Here is a 16,207-nt window from a genome sequence, read left to right on the forward strand (position 1 = left end):
CCATTCTCCTGCCTCAGCCTCTCGAGTGGCTGGGACTACAGGCGCCCACTACCATGCCCAGCTAATTTTTTGTATTTTTAGTGGAGACGGGGTTTCACCGTGTTAGCCAGGATGGTCTCCATCTCCTGACCTCGTGATCCGCCCGCCTCGGTTTCCCAAAGTGCTGGGATTACAGGCGTGAGCCACTGCGCCCGGCCCATGGCTGCTTTTCCATTCCAGCCTGCTTGCCTTAACCAGGAACCAAATCACTTGCCTTTATTTTAGTTTTTTTGAGAAAGTTTCACTCTGTAATGCAGGTTGGAGTGCAGTGGCGCAATCGTGCTCACTGCAGCCTTGAACTCCCGGGCTCAAGTGATCCTCCTGCCTCAACCTCCCGAGTAGCTAAGACTACCAGCGTATGCCACCATGCCTGGGTAATTTGAAATTTTTTTTGGTAGAATTAGGGGTCTTGCCGTGTTGCCCAGGCTGGTCTCGAGCTCCTGGCCTCAAGCACTCCTCCCACCCTGGTCTCCTAAAGTGCTGGGGATTTCAGGGTTGAGCTACTATGCCTGGTGCCAAATCACTTGCCTTTCAATTCTAACTTTTTTTTTTTTTTTCTGAGACAGAGTCTTGTTCTGTTGCCCAGGCTGGAGTGCAGTGGCACGATCTTGGCTCACTGCAACCTCCGCCTCCCGGGTTCAAGTGATTCTCCTGCCTCAGCCTCCCGAGTAGCTGGGATTACAGGCGTGCGCCACCACGCCTGGCTAATCTTTGTATTTTTAGTAGAGATGGGGTTTCACCATGTTAGCCACGCTGTCTCGAACTCCTGGCCTCAAGTGATCCACCCATTGTGGCCTCCCAAAGTGCTGAGATTATAGGCGTGAGCCACTGCGCCTGGCCACTGCTAACTCCTCTACTTGCTAGCTGTGTAACCTTGAACAAATCCCTTAACTGTCTCTGTGCCTCTGTTTCCACATCTGTCAAGCACAAATAATGAAGGTACCTCTCGGAAATTATACGAAAAGTCAATGAATTGCTATTTCTAATGCCTTTAGCGAAGGGCTCAGCTTGTGGTAAGGGCTCAGTAAGTGTAAGCTGTTTTTTGTTTGTTTGTTTGTTTTTTGAGACAAAGTTTTGCTCTTGTCGCCCAGGCTTGAGTGTAATGGCGCAATCTTGGCTCACTGCAACCTCCATCTCCCGGGTTCAGTTGATTCTCCTGCCTCAGCCTCCCGAGTAGCTGGGATTACAGGAATGCAGGAAGCACTTAAGGTTTTCAAAGAAGTTCCCTTAAAGAGACAGTTGGGTATTTGTGGTAGATAAAGAAGAGAATGATTTTGGGATAACCAGAGGATGATGGGACTTTGAAAAATGAGGAGAAAATCCATCAAGCAGGACACTTATGATTTGCGCACTTTATGTAAGTCATACCTTAATTTTGAAAAAATAAAAGAAAAATGAGTTTTTTTTGATAGAGGAGAGTAGGAGACTTTCTAGGCAGGTCCTGGATGAGTTAATAAAAACAGCTTATACCGGCCGGGCGCTGTGGCTGACACCTGTAATCCCAGCACTTTGGGAGGCCGAGGTGGGTGGATAACCTGAGGTCAGGAGTTGGAGACCAACCTGGCCAACATGGTGAAACCCCATCTGTACTAAAAGTACAAAAATTAGCTGGGTGTGGTAGCTGAAGCCTGTAATCCCAGCTACTCGGGAGGCTGAGGCAGGAGAATTACTTGATCCTGGGAGGCAGAGTTTGCAGTGAGCCAGGATCCCGCCACCGCACTCCAGCCTGGGCAACAGAGCCAGACTCCGTCTTAAAAAATAAAGATGAAATAAGGCCTGTAAATAATGTCTGACAATGCTAGGTGCGGTGGCTCACGACTGTAATCCCAGCACTTTGGGAAGCCAAGACATGAGAATCGCTTGGGAGGCAGAGGTTGCAGTGAGCTGAGATGGTGCCACTGCACTCCAGCCTGGATAGAGTGAGCTCTGTCTTAAAATAATAATAGTAATAATAATAATGATAATAATAACTGGCCAGGCATGGTGGGTCACGCCTGTAATCCCAGCACTTTAGGAGGCCATGGTGGGAGGACCACCTGAGTTCAGGAGTTCAAGACCAGCCTGGCCAACATGGTGAAACCCCATGTCTACTAAAAATACAAAATTAACCGGGCATGGTGGTGGGCACCTGTAATCCCAGCTACTTGGGAGGCTGAGGCAGGAGAATCACTTGAACCAAGGAGGTGGAGGTTGCAGTGAGCCATGAACATGCCATTGCATGCCAGCCTGGGCAAAAAGAGCGAAAATCAGTCTCAAAAAAAAAAAAAAAAAATTGCCTGACACATGCCAATCAAGCTAGCAAGGTTTTTTTATTTGAGACAGGATCCTGCTCTGTCACCCAGGCCAGAGTGCAGTGGTGTGATCATGGCTCACCGCAGCCTCGACCTCCTGGGCTCCAGTGATCCTCCTTCCTCAGCCTCCTGAGTAGCCGGGACTACAGGTACATGCCACCATATCTGGCTAATTATTATTTTTTTATTTTTTTGTAGACAGGGTTTTGCCATGTTGGCCAGGCTGGTCTCAAACTCCTGGGCTCAGGTAGTCTTCCCGCCTAGGCCTCCCAAAGTGCTGAGATTACAGGTCTGAGCCACCAAGCTGGGCCTAGCAAGGTTTTTTTTGTTTGTTTTTGTTTTTGTTTTTGAGACGGAGTTTCGCTCTTGTTGCCCAGGCTGGAGTGCAATGGTGTGATCTCGGCTCACTGCAACCTCCACCTCCTGGGTTCAAGCGATTCTCCTGCCTCAGCCTCCTAAGTAGCTGGGATTACAGGCACGCACCACCGCACCCAGCTAATTTTGTATTTTTAGCAGAGATGGGGTTTCACCATATTGGTCAGGCTGGTCTTGAACTCCTGACCTGAGGTGATCCACCCACCTCGGCCTCCCAAAGTGCTGGGATTACAGGCGTGAGCCACCACGCCCGGCCACTAGCAAGGTTTTTTGTTTTGTTTTGTTTTTTGAGACAGAGTCTCGCTCTGTTGCCCAGGCCGGAGTGCAATGGTGTGATCTCGGCTCACTGCAACCTCCATTTCCCGTATTCAAGAGATTCTCCTGCCTCAGCCTCCCAAGTAGTTGGGATTACAGGCGCCCACCACCACACCCGGCTAATTTGTTTGTGTTTTTAGTAGAGATGGGGTTTTCCCATGTTGGTCAGGCTGGTCTCGAACTCCTGACCTCAGGCAATCTGCCCACCTCGGCCTCCCAAAGTGCTGGGATTATAGGTGTGAGCCACCACGCCCAGCCTCCACTAGAAAGGTTTTAAAAGTTAATAATCGGCCGGGCGTGTGAACCCGGGGGGGCAGAGCTTGCAGTGAGCCGAGATTGTGCCACTGCACTCCAGCCTGGGCGACAAAGCAGGACTGTCTCAAAAAAAAAAAAAAAAAAAAAAAAAAAAGGCCAAGCGCGGTGGCTCGTGCCTGTAATCCCAGCACTTTGGGAGGCCAAGACAGGTGGATCACAAGGTCAGGAGATCAAGACCATCCTGGCTAACACGGTGAAACCCTGTCTCCACTAAAAATACAAAAAATTAGCCGGGCGTTGTGGTGGGCCCCTGTAGTCCCAGCTACTCGGGAGGCTGAGGCAGGAGAATGGTGTGAACCAGGGAGGCGGAGCTTGCAGTGAGCTGAGATCATGCCACTGCACTCCAGCCTGGGCGACAGAGCAAGACTCTGTCTCAAAAAAAAAAAAAAAAAAGTTAATAATCCCCATTGTTGGGGAAGGTACTGTGAAGCAGACCCTTTCAGCCAGTGCTGGTGGCAGTGTTAAATCAGTACAACCTTTCTAAAGAGCAACCCAGAAAAAAATCAGCAACAGCCATAAAAATTCCATTGTTGAGAAAGTCATCGTGCAGGAATAATCACAGATAAGTAACAAGTCGTAAGTAGAAGGATTTTTATCACTTCATTACTTATAAAGTAGAAAAAACTAGAACTGAAAAGATCTGATAATAAAATTATTAAGTAAATCATGGTTTGTTCATATTAAGGAATTTTATTCTGTTACGGAGATTTTCTGACCAGGCGTGGTGCCTCATGCCTGTAAGCCCAGCACTTTGGGAGGCCAAGGCGGGTGGATCACGTGAGGACAGGAGTTCGAGATCAGCCTGGCCAACGTGGCGAAACCCCGTCTCTACAAAAAATACAAAAATTAGCTGGGCATGGTGGTGCACACCTGTAATCCCAGCTACTCAGGAGGCTGAGGCACAAGAATCGCTTGAACCTGGGGTGTGGAGGCTGCGGTGAGCCAAGATTGTGCCACTGCACTCCAGCCTGGGCAACAGAGGGAGACTCTGTCTCAAAAATAAAAATAAAAATAAAATAAAGATTTTCTCCTCTCAATAAGAATAAATACCTAACTGTGTACCCAAAGATTATTCCGTGCTTAAGATACAATCAGAGGAGAAAAAAGATAGAAACATAATGGTATAACCACAGTTTTTTTTTTTTTAGACGGAGTCTCGCTCTCTCTCCCAGTGTGGAGTGCAGTGGCGCAATCTCGGCTCACCGCAAGCTCCGTCTCCTGGGTTCACGCCATTCTCCTGCCTCAGCCTCTGGAGTAGCTGGGACTACAGGCACCCGCCACCACACCCTGCTAATTTTTTGTATTTTTTAATAGAGATAGGGTTTCACCGTGTTAGCCAGGATGGTCTCGACCCCCTGACCTTGTGATCCACCCATCTCGGCCTCCCAAAGTGCTGGGATTACAGGTGTGAGCCACTGCGCCCAGCCGGTGTAACCACAAATTTATGGGAATAACGATTATATACAATATATTTTTTGCCAGGTGTGGTGACTCACACCTAGAATCCCAGCACTTTGGAAGGCCAAAGCAGGAGGATTCCTTGAGGCCAGGAGTTCAAAACAACGAAGCAAGACCCTGTCTCTACAAATAATTAAAAAATTATCTAGGCATGGTGGTGGCCTGCAGTCCTAGCTACTTGAGAGGCTGAGGCAGGAGGATTGCTTGAGCCCAGGAGTTTGAGGTTACAGTGAACTGTGATTGTGCCACTGCACTCCAGGCTGGGTGACAGAGCAAAACTCTACCTTAAACACACACACACACACACACACACACACACACACACACACACACGGGGAGAGAGAGAGAGTGAGAATATTTATTATATATCACTTACTGTGTGCTGGGGTGCCTTACATCCTTTATTTCGTTTAGTCTGCACCAAAATCCTATAAAGAGGTATTTCTCTGCCAGCTTTTGTTTTGTTTTGAGGCAGAGTCTTCCTCTATTGCCCAGGCTGGAGTGCAGTGGCGTGATCTCGATTCACTGTAGCCTCCACCTCCTGGGTTCAAGCAAGTCTCCTGCCTCAGCACCCCCCAACCCCGTAATTGGGACCACAGGTGTGTGCCACTGCACCCGGCTAATTTTGGTATATATTGTAAAGATGAGGTTTCGTCATGTTAACCAGGCTGGTCTCGAACTCCTGGAATTAAATGATCCACCTGGCTGGGCCTCTGAAAGTGTTGGGATTGTAGGTGTGAGCCACCACACCTGGCCATTGTGCCAGTTTTAGAGAAGAAAAAACTGAGGCTTTAGAAAGTTAAGTGACTCACCCAACGTGCCTGAATCAGATTTTAAATCCAGATCTGTTTGATATTAACCAAGATAGAATGAGAGATTAGGTTAGTTTTGTCTGTTCTTGAACTTCACAGAAACAGAATCATACACTAGATACTCTTTGCGTCTGGCTTCTTTTGCGTAACTGTTTTTGAGATTCATCCATGTTGTTCCTTTTTATAGCTGAATAGTGTTCCATTGTATAAAAAATCCACAATTTAGGCCGGGGGTGGTGGCTCATGCCTGTAATCCCAGCATTTTGGGAGGCTGAGGCGGGCGGATCACCTGAGTTCAGGAGTTTGAGACCAGCCTGGCTAACATGGTGAAATCGTGTTTCTACTAAAAATACAAAAAAATTAGCCTGGCATGGTGGCACGCTCCTGTAATGCAAGCTACTTGGAAGGCTGAGGCAGGAGAGTTGCTTGAACCTGGGAGGTGGAGGTTGCAGTGAGCCGAGATCGTGTCATTGCACTTCATCTTGGGCAATAAGAGTGAAACTCCATCTCAAAAAAAAAAAAAGCCACAATTGATTTACCCATTCTCTTATCGATAGACATTTGGGTTGTTGCAGCCTCAACCTCCCGGGCTCAAGGGATCCTCCTGCCTCAGCCTCCTGAAGTGCTAGGATTATGGGCGTGAGCCACTGCACCTGGCTGAATCTATCATTTTCTTTCATTGTGAGTGCTGTTAGTTGCTTGTTTAATAAATCCTTTCTTATTCAGAAGTCATGAAGATATTAGCTTATGTTATCTTCTAAAAAGTTGTAGATTTTTGCCTTTCACGTATTAGTCTTTTATCCACCTGAATTTGATGCTTGCAAATGATATGAAGCAGGGTCCAATTTCATTTTTTTCCATATAGGTATCCAGCTATCCTAGCACCATTTATTAAAAATATCTCTTTTCTCTACTCTCTGTAGGGCTATCTTTGTTATAAATTAAGTAACCATATATGTGTAGACCTGTTTCTAGGGACATACAGTTTTTCAAAATTATTTGATGGAATATGCAAGCAAAAAAATGTGAAGACCACTGTACTAAACAAATTGTGTGGCTTTTATCTGGTTATTTAACTTCTCTGAATTTCCTGCACTGTTGGTTGGGAGCATCAGATGGGATCATGCAGTAAAGCAGATAGGAGACATTTTACATAGTAAGCCTCTGGGAGCAGAGGTAGTATCTTTTTTTCTTTTGTTGTTATATTTCCAGCGCCATGCACTGCATGGAAACAACACCCACTTGGGACAGGAGCTGCCTTGGAAAAGAGCCCAGAGGACGTGACGTTTGGGTGGGTCGTGAATGATGGTGAAATCTGTCATCTCTTTTTATGAGTGTCATCTGTTGACTGTCCATGGCGCATTTCGCATGTGGGTTTTATCTGCTTATTTTAACTGGTTTAGTAGGGCCCAGAGGGAGATGTCTGTGCCCTGTACCACATACCAGCTTTCGGGGAAACCCTGGTAGAAGTCACCCAAGAAGATCTAGCAGAAGCGCCAGCTTCGTTTTTACTAGACATAGATACATGTTGCTGAGAGCAGGGCTGGGCCTTTTAAAAATTCTGGGCACTGGAGTGCTGCAGGATTCCCGAGTTTCACCCACACACTGCTTCCTTCCCAACCCCCAGCCAGGGGCCAGCAGGTACAGCAACTAACACACCCACTCACCCCAGCATTGCCACCCGTGGGAGTGGAGAAATCCACACCACACCCCCAGTTCTGTCTTGCCTCTGGAAGAGGGAGCATAGGGTCTTGCACTCAGCAGGCAGTCAGTAAGCATGGAGTGCATAACATGTGAGTAACCCTATTAAGATTAGGCTATATGAGCACATTCCCGTCTGCTACTGCATGGCAAGAAATGGATAGATTATGCGGCCCTTCCCAGTCCTGAGGGAGCATCGTTATATATACAGATTCCCCAGCAATGGGAATTTTGTATATTTCTGATTCTTCTCCTAACTGCTGAACTAGGAATTTATTCTGATTCCTCCCCTACCTGCTGAATTAGCATGGAGGGGGTGCGCAGAAAGTAGCTATTTTAAATTAAACTCTCTGGGAGATTCTGGTTTTGATGCCCTGTCAGGTAGGGAAATGATCAAATTATTATATTCCTCATCAAAAGTAACAATTTGGCAGTATCTATCAAAACTTAAAATTCACATGTATTTTGAACCTGTGCTTTCTCCCAGCTCCATCCTATGCCAACAATATAGGCACAAAGATATTCAGGGCAGCAATTTTTTTCTTTTGCTTAGATTTGAGATCCCAACAATGCAGCATTTTTGAAATGGACAAATATTTGAGAGTTGGCAAATGTCTATTCATTCATTAGACACATTCTGTTGACATATTCCCACTATCAGGAACAGCAAAAACAAAGTACCTATAATAAAGTCCCTATTCTTACAGAGATGTACTTTTTAATCCATCAAAAGAGGACTGAATAAATAATTTATGATACATTCAAGCAATGGAATATTATGCCTCCATCAGAAGGAATGAGGTTTGTCACTACATACAGCTTTGAAAAGATGTAAAAGACAATTTTTTAAACTTAGGAATCTTTTGAATGTATTACCTCTTCCAAATGAAGAAAATAAAAAAGAGAAAAGCAAGTTTCGGCTGGGTGCAGTGGCTCATGCCTGCAATCCCACCACTTTGGGAGGTCGAGGCAGGCAGATCACTTGAGGCCAGGAGTTCGAGACCAGCCTGGCTAACATGGTGAAACCCTGTCTCTACTAAAATTACAGAAATTAGCTAGGTGTGGTGGCACACGCCTGTAATTCCAGCTACTCAGGAGGCTGAGGCAGGAGAATCACTTGAACCCAGGAGAAGGTTGCAGTGAGCAGAGATTGCACCACTGCACTCCAGCCTGGGCGACAGAGCGAGACTCTGTCTCAAAAAAAAAAAAAAGAAAAAAGAAAGAAAAGCAAGTTTCAAAACAGGGTATACAGTATTATCCTACTTGTGGATAAAAATTATATACATATGGATATATATATACATTCATAGAAAAAATTGTGAAAGAATGTTAAAAAATTGCTAGCAATAGAACTAGAAAATGGAACTAGGAAGGGAAGATTTTTCTTTTCTCTTTATACTCTTTCATGTTGGTTCAAAATTTTATTTTATTTTATTTTTATGTGTTTTTTGTAGAGAGGGGGTCTTGCTATATTGCCCTGGCTGGTCTCAAACTTCTGGCATCAATTGATCCTCCCACCTCAGCCTCCCAAACTGTTGGGATTACAGGCATGAGCCACTACACCTGGCCTAAAAATTATGACCTAAGGAAAGCTTACTTTTCTAATTTTTTAAACCATTACAAAAATTCCATATAATCTTGAGAGACCATGAAATCTTAAACTTCCAGCAGGGGGCAGCAACGATTCTCAAATATCTCTGACGTCAGCACAAAGCTGAGGATTAGCGTCCCCAGGTTTCCATTTCCAGGCCCAAATACTGTCCTTGCATCACCAGATCATAAAGGAAACAAAACGCAATAACCACAGAAGGCTTAAAATGCCGCAGGAATTGTTGTGTAACAAAACATTTCTGTATGGCTCTTTGTTAACACATCTGCGAGTTAAACTGCCTTTTCTCTCTCTGGAGCTCACAGTTTTCTCATCTATTAAATTGAGGGGGTTTGATGAGATCATCTTAAAATTTCTCTTTCCATTTCTGTAATGCTAAGCCTTTATGACTTAAAACCCAGTATCAGGAAGAAACAAGCCCCAGTGCCCTCTGAAATTAACTGGCTTATCAAAGAATCTGCTTTAAAACCCTCAGCTGGTCAGTGAATTATTGCCAGTTTATCTTTAGTGTAGATCAAAGAATACTTTTTTTCAGGGGGGAGGATGTTGGTATTTACTTAACTCACTGATGGAGAAAAAGAACTCTCCCACTCTATAAATGTTTAGCATGTGTGTAAAGGTCGCGGGTCTGGTGTTCAGAAATTACATACAGGCTTACGAAAGAATCTGCACTGGGTTGGCCAAATTAAACAACAGGCAGTTGTAGAGAAATAAACACAAGTTAACATTTAACCACAACAAGTCTCTGTTCTTGCTGCTCAGTCTTTCTCACTAGGAGGAGCCTTGAGAAGGTCAGAGAGCTCTGGCTATTCTAGCGAGAGGGCTCTTCTGAGAATGCACTAATCTATTACTTTTATAATATATATATATCGGCTGGGCGTGGTGGCTCATGCTTGTAACCCCAGTACTTTGGGATTCCTCATCTGTAAGATGGGGATACCAAAGACCTCTAAGACTGTTAATTGCTGTGAGGGTTAAATGATATAATGCATTATCAAATTGCTTAGCATGGGACCTGGCAACTGGAAAGACTTGTTGAAATATGAGTTAATAATATTGTTTAATAAAGCTTAAGCAATATAAGAATCATACATACAGCCACATTTCTGGGGTGTAGACACCCCTTCTCAAATTATTCAGAATCTCCCAGCACCAAAAGATTCATTTCCTATATTTTTATAAGAAATGTGTTCTTCCCCTGACATAGTTGTCTTTTTTTTTTTTTTTTTTTTTTTTTTGAGACGGAGTCTCGCTCTGTCGCCAGGCTGGAGTGCAGGCGTGATCTCGGCTCAATGCAAGCTCTGCCTCCCAGGTTCACGTCATTCTCCTGCCTCAGCCTCCTGAGTAGCTGGGACTACAGGCGTCTGCCACCATGCCTGGCTAATTTTTTGTATTTTTAATACAGATGGGGTTTCACCGTGTTAGCCAGGATGGTCTTGATCTCCTGACCTCATGATCCGCCCGACTCAACCTCCCAAAGTGTTGGGATTACAGGCGTGAGCCCCCGCGCCTGGCTGGTTATCTTTTTTGAGACAAGAGCTTGCTCTGCTGCCCAGGCTGGAGTGCAGTGGCTCTGTCATGGCTCACTGCAGCCTTGACTTCCCAGGCTGAAGAGATCCTCCCACCTCAGCCTCCCAAGTAGCTGGGACTACAGGTGTGAGCCATCCCACCCAGCCCATAGTTATCTTTTGATCATATTAGAATGTCTTCAGGAAAGAATGATACAAACAGGCCCCAGCCCCCAAGTCCCAAAAGCTGGGGCAAGGTTCCAGGGAAGGAGAGCTGAGATGGAGACTAGACCTCAGAACAGGTAAATCAAGACAGCCAAGACAGGCAATCAATCATCTGGGGGCATTTGTTAAAAAGTTTCCAGGATCCAGTCTCCAAGATTTTCATTCTGTTCCAAAATGAATTTCAATAGATAGTTTAATATTTTCATAAAACTATAATCACAGGAAGGGTTTCACATGATCTTATTCTGCCGCACACCCCGGTTCCCCACCAGTTTATTTATTGTTTTCTCCCAAACACTGACTCACTTCCTTTATCCTCGGTCAAGGGCATTGCTTTGATTTGCTATAATGGCTGCCCCTCTCAGCTTCTGAGTCTTGGCATGAGGGTGTGTGAATTCTTCCATCTGAAATCATCTGCTTTCTCACAGCCTAACACTTCGCTTCTCTTCTAAAAGCGACTGACAACTCACCTCCTTCTGGAAGCCTTCCCTGTTGAGTTTTTTCACTTTCACACTGTGTTCTGTGCCACAGATGCAAGTGGAGTTGTGGGAATACAACCAGGGCCGTGTCCTTCTGTCTTTGCTATGGGTGGGTAAGTTCTGGTTCTTTCCATTGGGGGCAGCATGGTTTTAGGGAGAGAGCAGGGACTCTGGAATCTGTCTGGCATGAACGCATTCAATAGCACTACTCATGAGCTCTCAGATTCATCCTGGCTGTCCTTTGACACGTTGGGATTGATGCTTTCTTCTCATGGGTCATCCCAATTTCTCCAGGCAGCTTTCTCTTCTCCTCTTTATGTTACTTCTCTCCAAGAGTAGACAAGAAGCCCTTCTCTTTTTTTTCTTTTTTAAATAAAATAGAGACAGAATCTTGCTATGTTGCCCATCTTTATTTCTTTTCTTTTCTTTTTTTTTTTTTGAGACAGAGTCTCACTCTGTCGCCCAGGCTGGAGTGCAGTGGCACGATCTCGGCTCATTGCAACCTCCACCTCCTGGGTTCAAGCGATTCTCCTGCCTCAGCCTCCCGAGTAGCTGGGATTACAGGCGTCCGCCACCACACCCAGCTAAGTTTTGTATTTTTAGTAGAGATGGGGTTTCACCATGTTGGCCAGGCTGGTCTTGAACTCCTGACCTCAGGTGATCCGCCCACCTCTGCCTTCCAAAGTGCTGGGATTTCAGGTATGAGCCATCGCACCTGGTCTATTTCTTTTTTAAATAAAATAGAGACAGAGTCTTGCTATGTTGCTGGTCTTGAACTCCTGGCTTCAAGTGATCCTCTCGCCTCAGTTTCCCAAAGTGCTGGGATTGCAGGTGTGAGCCACTGCGCCCAGCCGGTCCTCTTTTAATTCTCCAATGCACAACTAAGGTCATACCATGCACCCCACCATGACTGTCGTGTCCTCATCTGTCAAATGGGGATGATTATAGTCCCTGCCTCACTGAATTCTTGTAAGAATGAAATGAGATCAGGCATGTTTCCAAGACCTGGCACCTGGCAAGTTGTGGCAGATGCTTTGGACTGGGTCACTCAAAACCCATCCCAACCCCTTTCTAGATTTGCTTCCTGGACTGCAGAGGATGGAAAGCTAAATATGACATTTCTCAAACACCCTTGCAGCTCTGGTTCTGTTTATGATTTAGATTCTACTGTGTGAGACTTGATAACTATGAGTCACGTGGAGGGGGAGACAGAGCAGGAAGCATCCATTTTGCTGGCACTGGTCAGGGCAGAGGCAATGCTATTCTGGAGCCAACAGCTGTGGTGGCTGCTTAGCAATTCTTTTCTTTTCTTTTCTTTTTTGAGTCAGGGTCTCATTCTGTCACCCAGGCTGGAGTGCAGTGGTGCAATCATAGCTCACTGCAGCCTCAAACTAGTGGCTTCAAATGATCTTCCTGCTTTGGCCCACCAAAGTGCTAGGTTTACAAGCATGAGCCACTGTGCCCAACCACAGTGTAATTTTGAAAGTCATTCCTGGATATTTATCCTAGTGTCTATTTCTTCAACTTCCCTAATGAGTCCATGAGCTATCCATACCCCTTAATAAATCCTTTTGTGTTTAAATTAGCAAGAGTGAAATCTGTTTTCTGCAACAAAGAAAACTAACCAATACATACATTCAATAAATGTTAGCTCTTACTATTATTTAAAATACTTCATCAAAGGTTTAGTAATAATGGAAGTAATTACATTTCAGGAAAGGAAATTTTAAATTGGCTACTAGATAGGACTATATAAAATAACTTCTGGAGTAGTACTGTCCCACAGAACTTTCTTTTTCTTTTTCTTTTTGAGACAGAGTCTCCCTCTGTCACCCAAGCTGGAGTGCAGTGGTGCCATCATAGCTCAATGCAGACTTGAACTCCTGGGCTCAAGTGATCTTCCTGCCTCAGTCTTCCAAATGGCCTCCCAAAGTTCTGGGGTTACAGACGTGAGCTACTGAGCCTGACTTGAATTATTTTTTTCCTTTTTTTTCTTTTCTTTTCTTTTTTTGAGATGGAGTCTCACTCTGTCACCCAGGCTGGAGTATGGTGGCACAATATCGGCTCACTGCAACCTCCACCACCCAGGTTCAAGCGATTCTCCAGCCTCAGCCTCCTGAGTAGCTGGGATTACAGGTGCCTGCCAACACGCTCGGCTGATTTTTGTATTTTTAGTAGTGACAGGGTTTCACCATGTTGGCCAGGCTGGTCTTGAACTCCTGACCTCAGGTGATCCACCCGTCTCAGCCTCCCAAAGTGTTGGGGTTACAGGTGTAAGCCACTGCGCCTGGCCAGAACTTTCTTTAATGATGGACATGTTCTGTATTTGCACTCAATATGGTAGCCACTGATTATATGTGGCTTTTGAGCACTTAAAATGTGGCTTCTATAACTGAGGAACTGAATTTTTAATTTGATTTAACTTTAACAAACTTAAGTTTAAAATTAAATAGCCACATGCGGCTAGTGGCTACTGTGTTAGATAGCACAGTCTTGAGTATCCCAGCCCTACCTTTCACAAGGGTGTTTTACAGCTCTCTCTCTCTCTCTCCCTGGCCAAGGAAACATCTTCAGTCAGTTCTTCCACAAGCCCCAGTCTCAGGGCCACACTATAATAATCTACAGAGGTGCAAAATGCCCACGATGATGACAATTTTTAAACGGTAAATTTAGAGTTCCATTGTACCTAAACCTCATTCTAAGATTGCATATTGACTTTTTATTTGCACGACCGAATGTTTATTGACTATAAGGTACTTGTATGTGTGTATAATGAGAACTGTACAAGAATGTTTACTGAAAAACCAAACACCGCATGTTCTCACTCATAGGTGGGAATTGAACAATGAGAATACGTGGACACAGGAAGGGGAACATTACACACCAGGGCCTGTTGTGGGGTGGGGGGAGGGGGATAGCATTAGGAGATATACCTAATGTTAAATGACGAGTTAATGGGTGCAGGACACCAACATGGCACATGTATACATATGTAACAAACCTGCACGTTGTGCACATGTACCCTAAAACTTAAAGTATAATTAAAAAAAAGTTTACTGAAGCATTGTCTATAGTAGACAAAGGTTGGAATTAATCTAAATGCCTATCAAAAGAGAAATAGCCAAGCACAATGGAATATTGTATAAAAGTTAAAAAGGGCCGGGCACAGTGGCTCACACCTATAACCTCACCACTTTGGGAGGCCAAGGCAGGCAGATTGCTTGAGCCCAGGAGTTTGAGACCAGTTTGGGGAACATGACAAAACCCTGTCTCTGCAAAAAATACAAAAATTAGCAGGGCATGGTGGCATGTGACTGTGGTACCAGCTGCTTGGGAGGCTGAGGCAGGAGGGTCACTTGTGCCCCGGAGGTGGAGGTTGCAGTGAGCCAACATCATGCCACTGCACTCCAGCCTGAGTGACAGAGGGAGACCCTGTCTCAAAAAAAAAAAAAAAAAAAAGAATGACTATCTATAATAATCGTATAAAGTGTTCAATATTATATTATTGAGTGAAAAGAATCAAACTGCAGGATAATATATAGAATATAATTTGTTTTCTTAAAAACATGCATGTAAAAATACTACATGTTTATTTTCTATGAGTACATTTATATGTATGTAAAAGTATACTGAAAAGTCAGTGAGGATAGCCTCAAAACTCCTAGAAGTGATTTTTTTAGAGGAAGGGAGAAAGGAACTGGCATTGTGGGGACTGATTAAAGAGAACCAAAACTTTGTCTGCAATGCTCTAATTTTTTTCAAAAGGGAAGAATGTATTACCATATATTCATTAGTAATTAAATGCTAATAAAAATACAAGGAAAATAATGGTAGAATTTTAAAGGGGTAGCTTACTGTGAAATAAGATGAATAATTATAAATTTGTTATTCAAAGCCAAATTTTTTTTTTTTTTTTTTTTGCCTGACTAGTGGTCAAAAGGAGTCAGTAATCAGAGCCATCATCCAACAACTCTAGGAACCTTCTGGAACACAGACATTCACAAAAAGAGTGCAGATTTCAGTGAAGCTCCTCTTCCACGTGTCACTTTTTCATGTTATATACATAAACCCACATAATGGACCATAAAAGTTTCATAGACCTTCCTTGTCACACAACCAAGCAAATGTACAACTCAAAGGAAACCAGGAAAAGACACAAGAGGTGTCCAAGTTCAGCTTCAGGAGGTCTCTTTTCTATGCTCTTCCACTCCCCCCCTTCCTCCCACACAGATGTTCCCTACAAATGAGCTTGGCTCTATGCAGCTCATATCAGAATGGGATTGTCCAAAACAGTTTGAAGAGAGGAACTCACACTTCCTGAAATGATTATCTCTTGACATAAATTCAAATTTAGGAAGGAACCGTCTAAGCCTTTTATAAATACCCATGATGCCCATATGTGACTCAAGACTGATTTTGTTTCCTCCTGTCCTCTTGGTACCTCTTTTATCTTACTAGAGTGATGCTATGGCTTCGGTTCATGACTACAGTGAGTGACAGCTGGGATCTGGCCCTTTCCTCCTGCCCCAATTCATAAATGGTGGGCGTTTCTCATATCTCGAGGGCCCAGGTGCCTGGAAATACTGCCAAATATTCCTTTCAACTTAAAAAAAATGTAATTATACTGGATTAGGTTATGCATTCACATAATTTAAAAATTCTGAGGATACAAAGGGTATAAAGTGAAATTTGTTTCCCCATCCATGTTGTCCAGTTGCCCAGTTCCCTTCCCCAGTTCTACCAATTCCTAGAATACCTTCCCCTAGATAGATATTTTGTACATGTTTAAAATAACATGTTTTAAATATTTTTAGTAGAGACAGGGTTTCACCATGTTGGCCAGGCTTGTCTTTATAGGCCCAGCATGGTGGCTCACGCCTATAATGCTAGCACTTTGGGAGGCAGAGGCGGGTAGATTGCCTGAGCTCAGGAGTTCAAGACCAGCCTGGCCAATGTAGTGAAACTCCGTCTCTACTAAAATACAAAAAATTACCCAGGTGTGGTGGCGCATGCCTGTAGTCCCAGCTACTTGGGAGGCTGAAGCATGAGAATCTCTTGAACCCGGGAGGTGGAAAGTGCA

Source organism: Gorilla gorilla, chromosome 18 (assembly GCF_029281585.2).
Source record: "Gorilla gorilla gorilla isolate KB3781 chromosome 18, NHGRI_mGorGor1-v2.1_pri, whole genome shotgun sequence".
Taxonomy (NCBI): domain Eukaryota; kingdom Metazoa; phylum Chordata; class Mammalia; order Primates; family Hominidae; genus Gorilla; species Gorilla gorilla.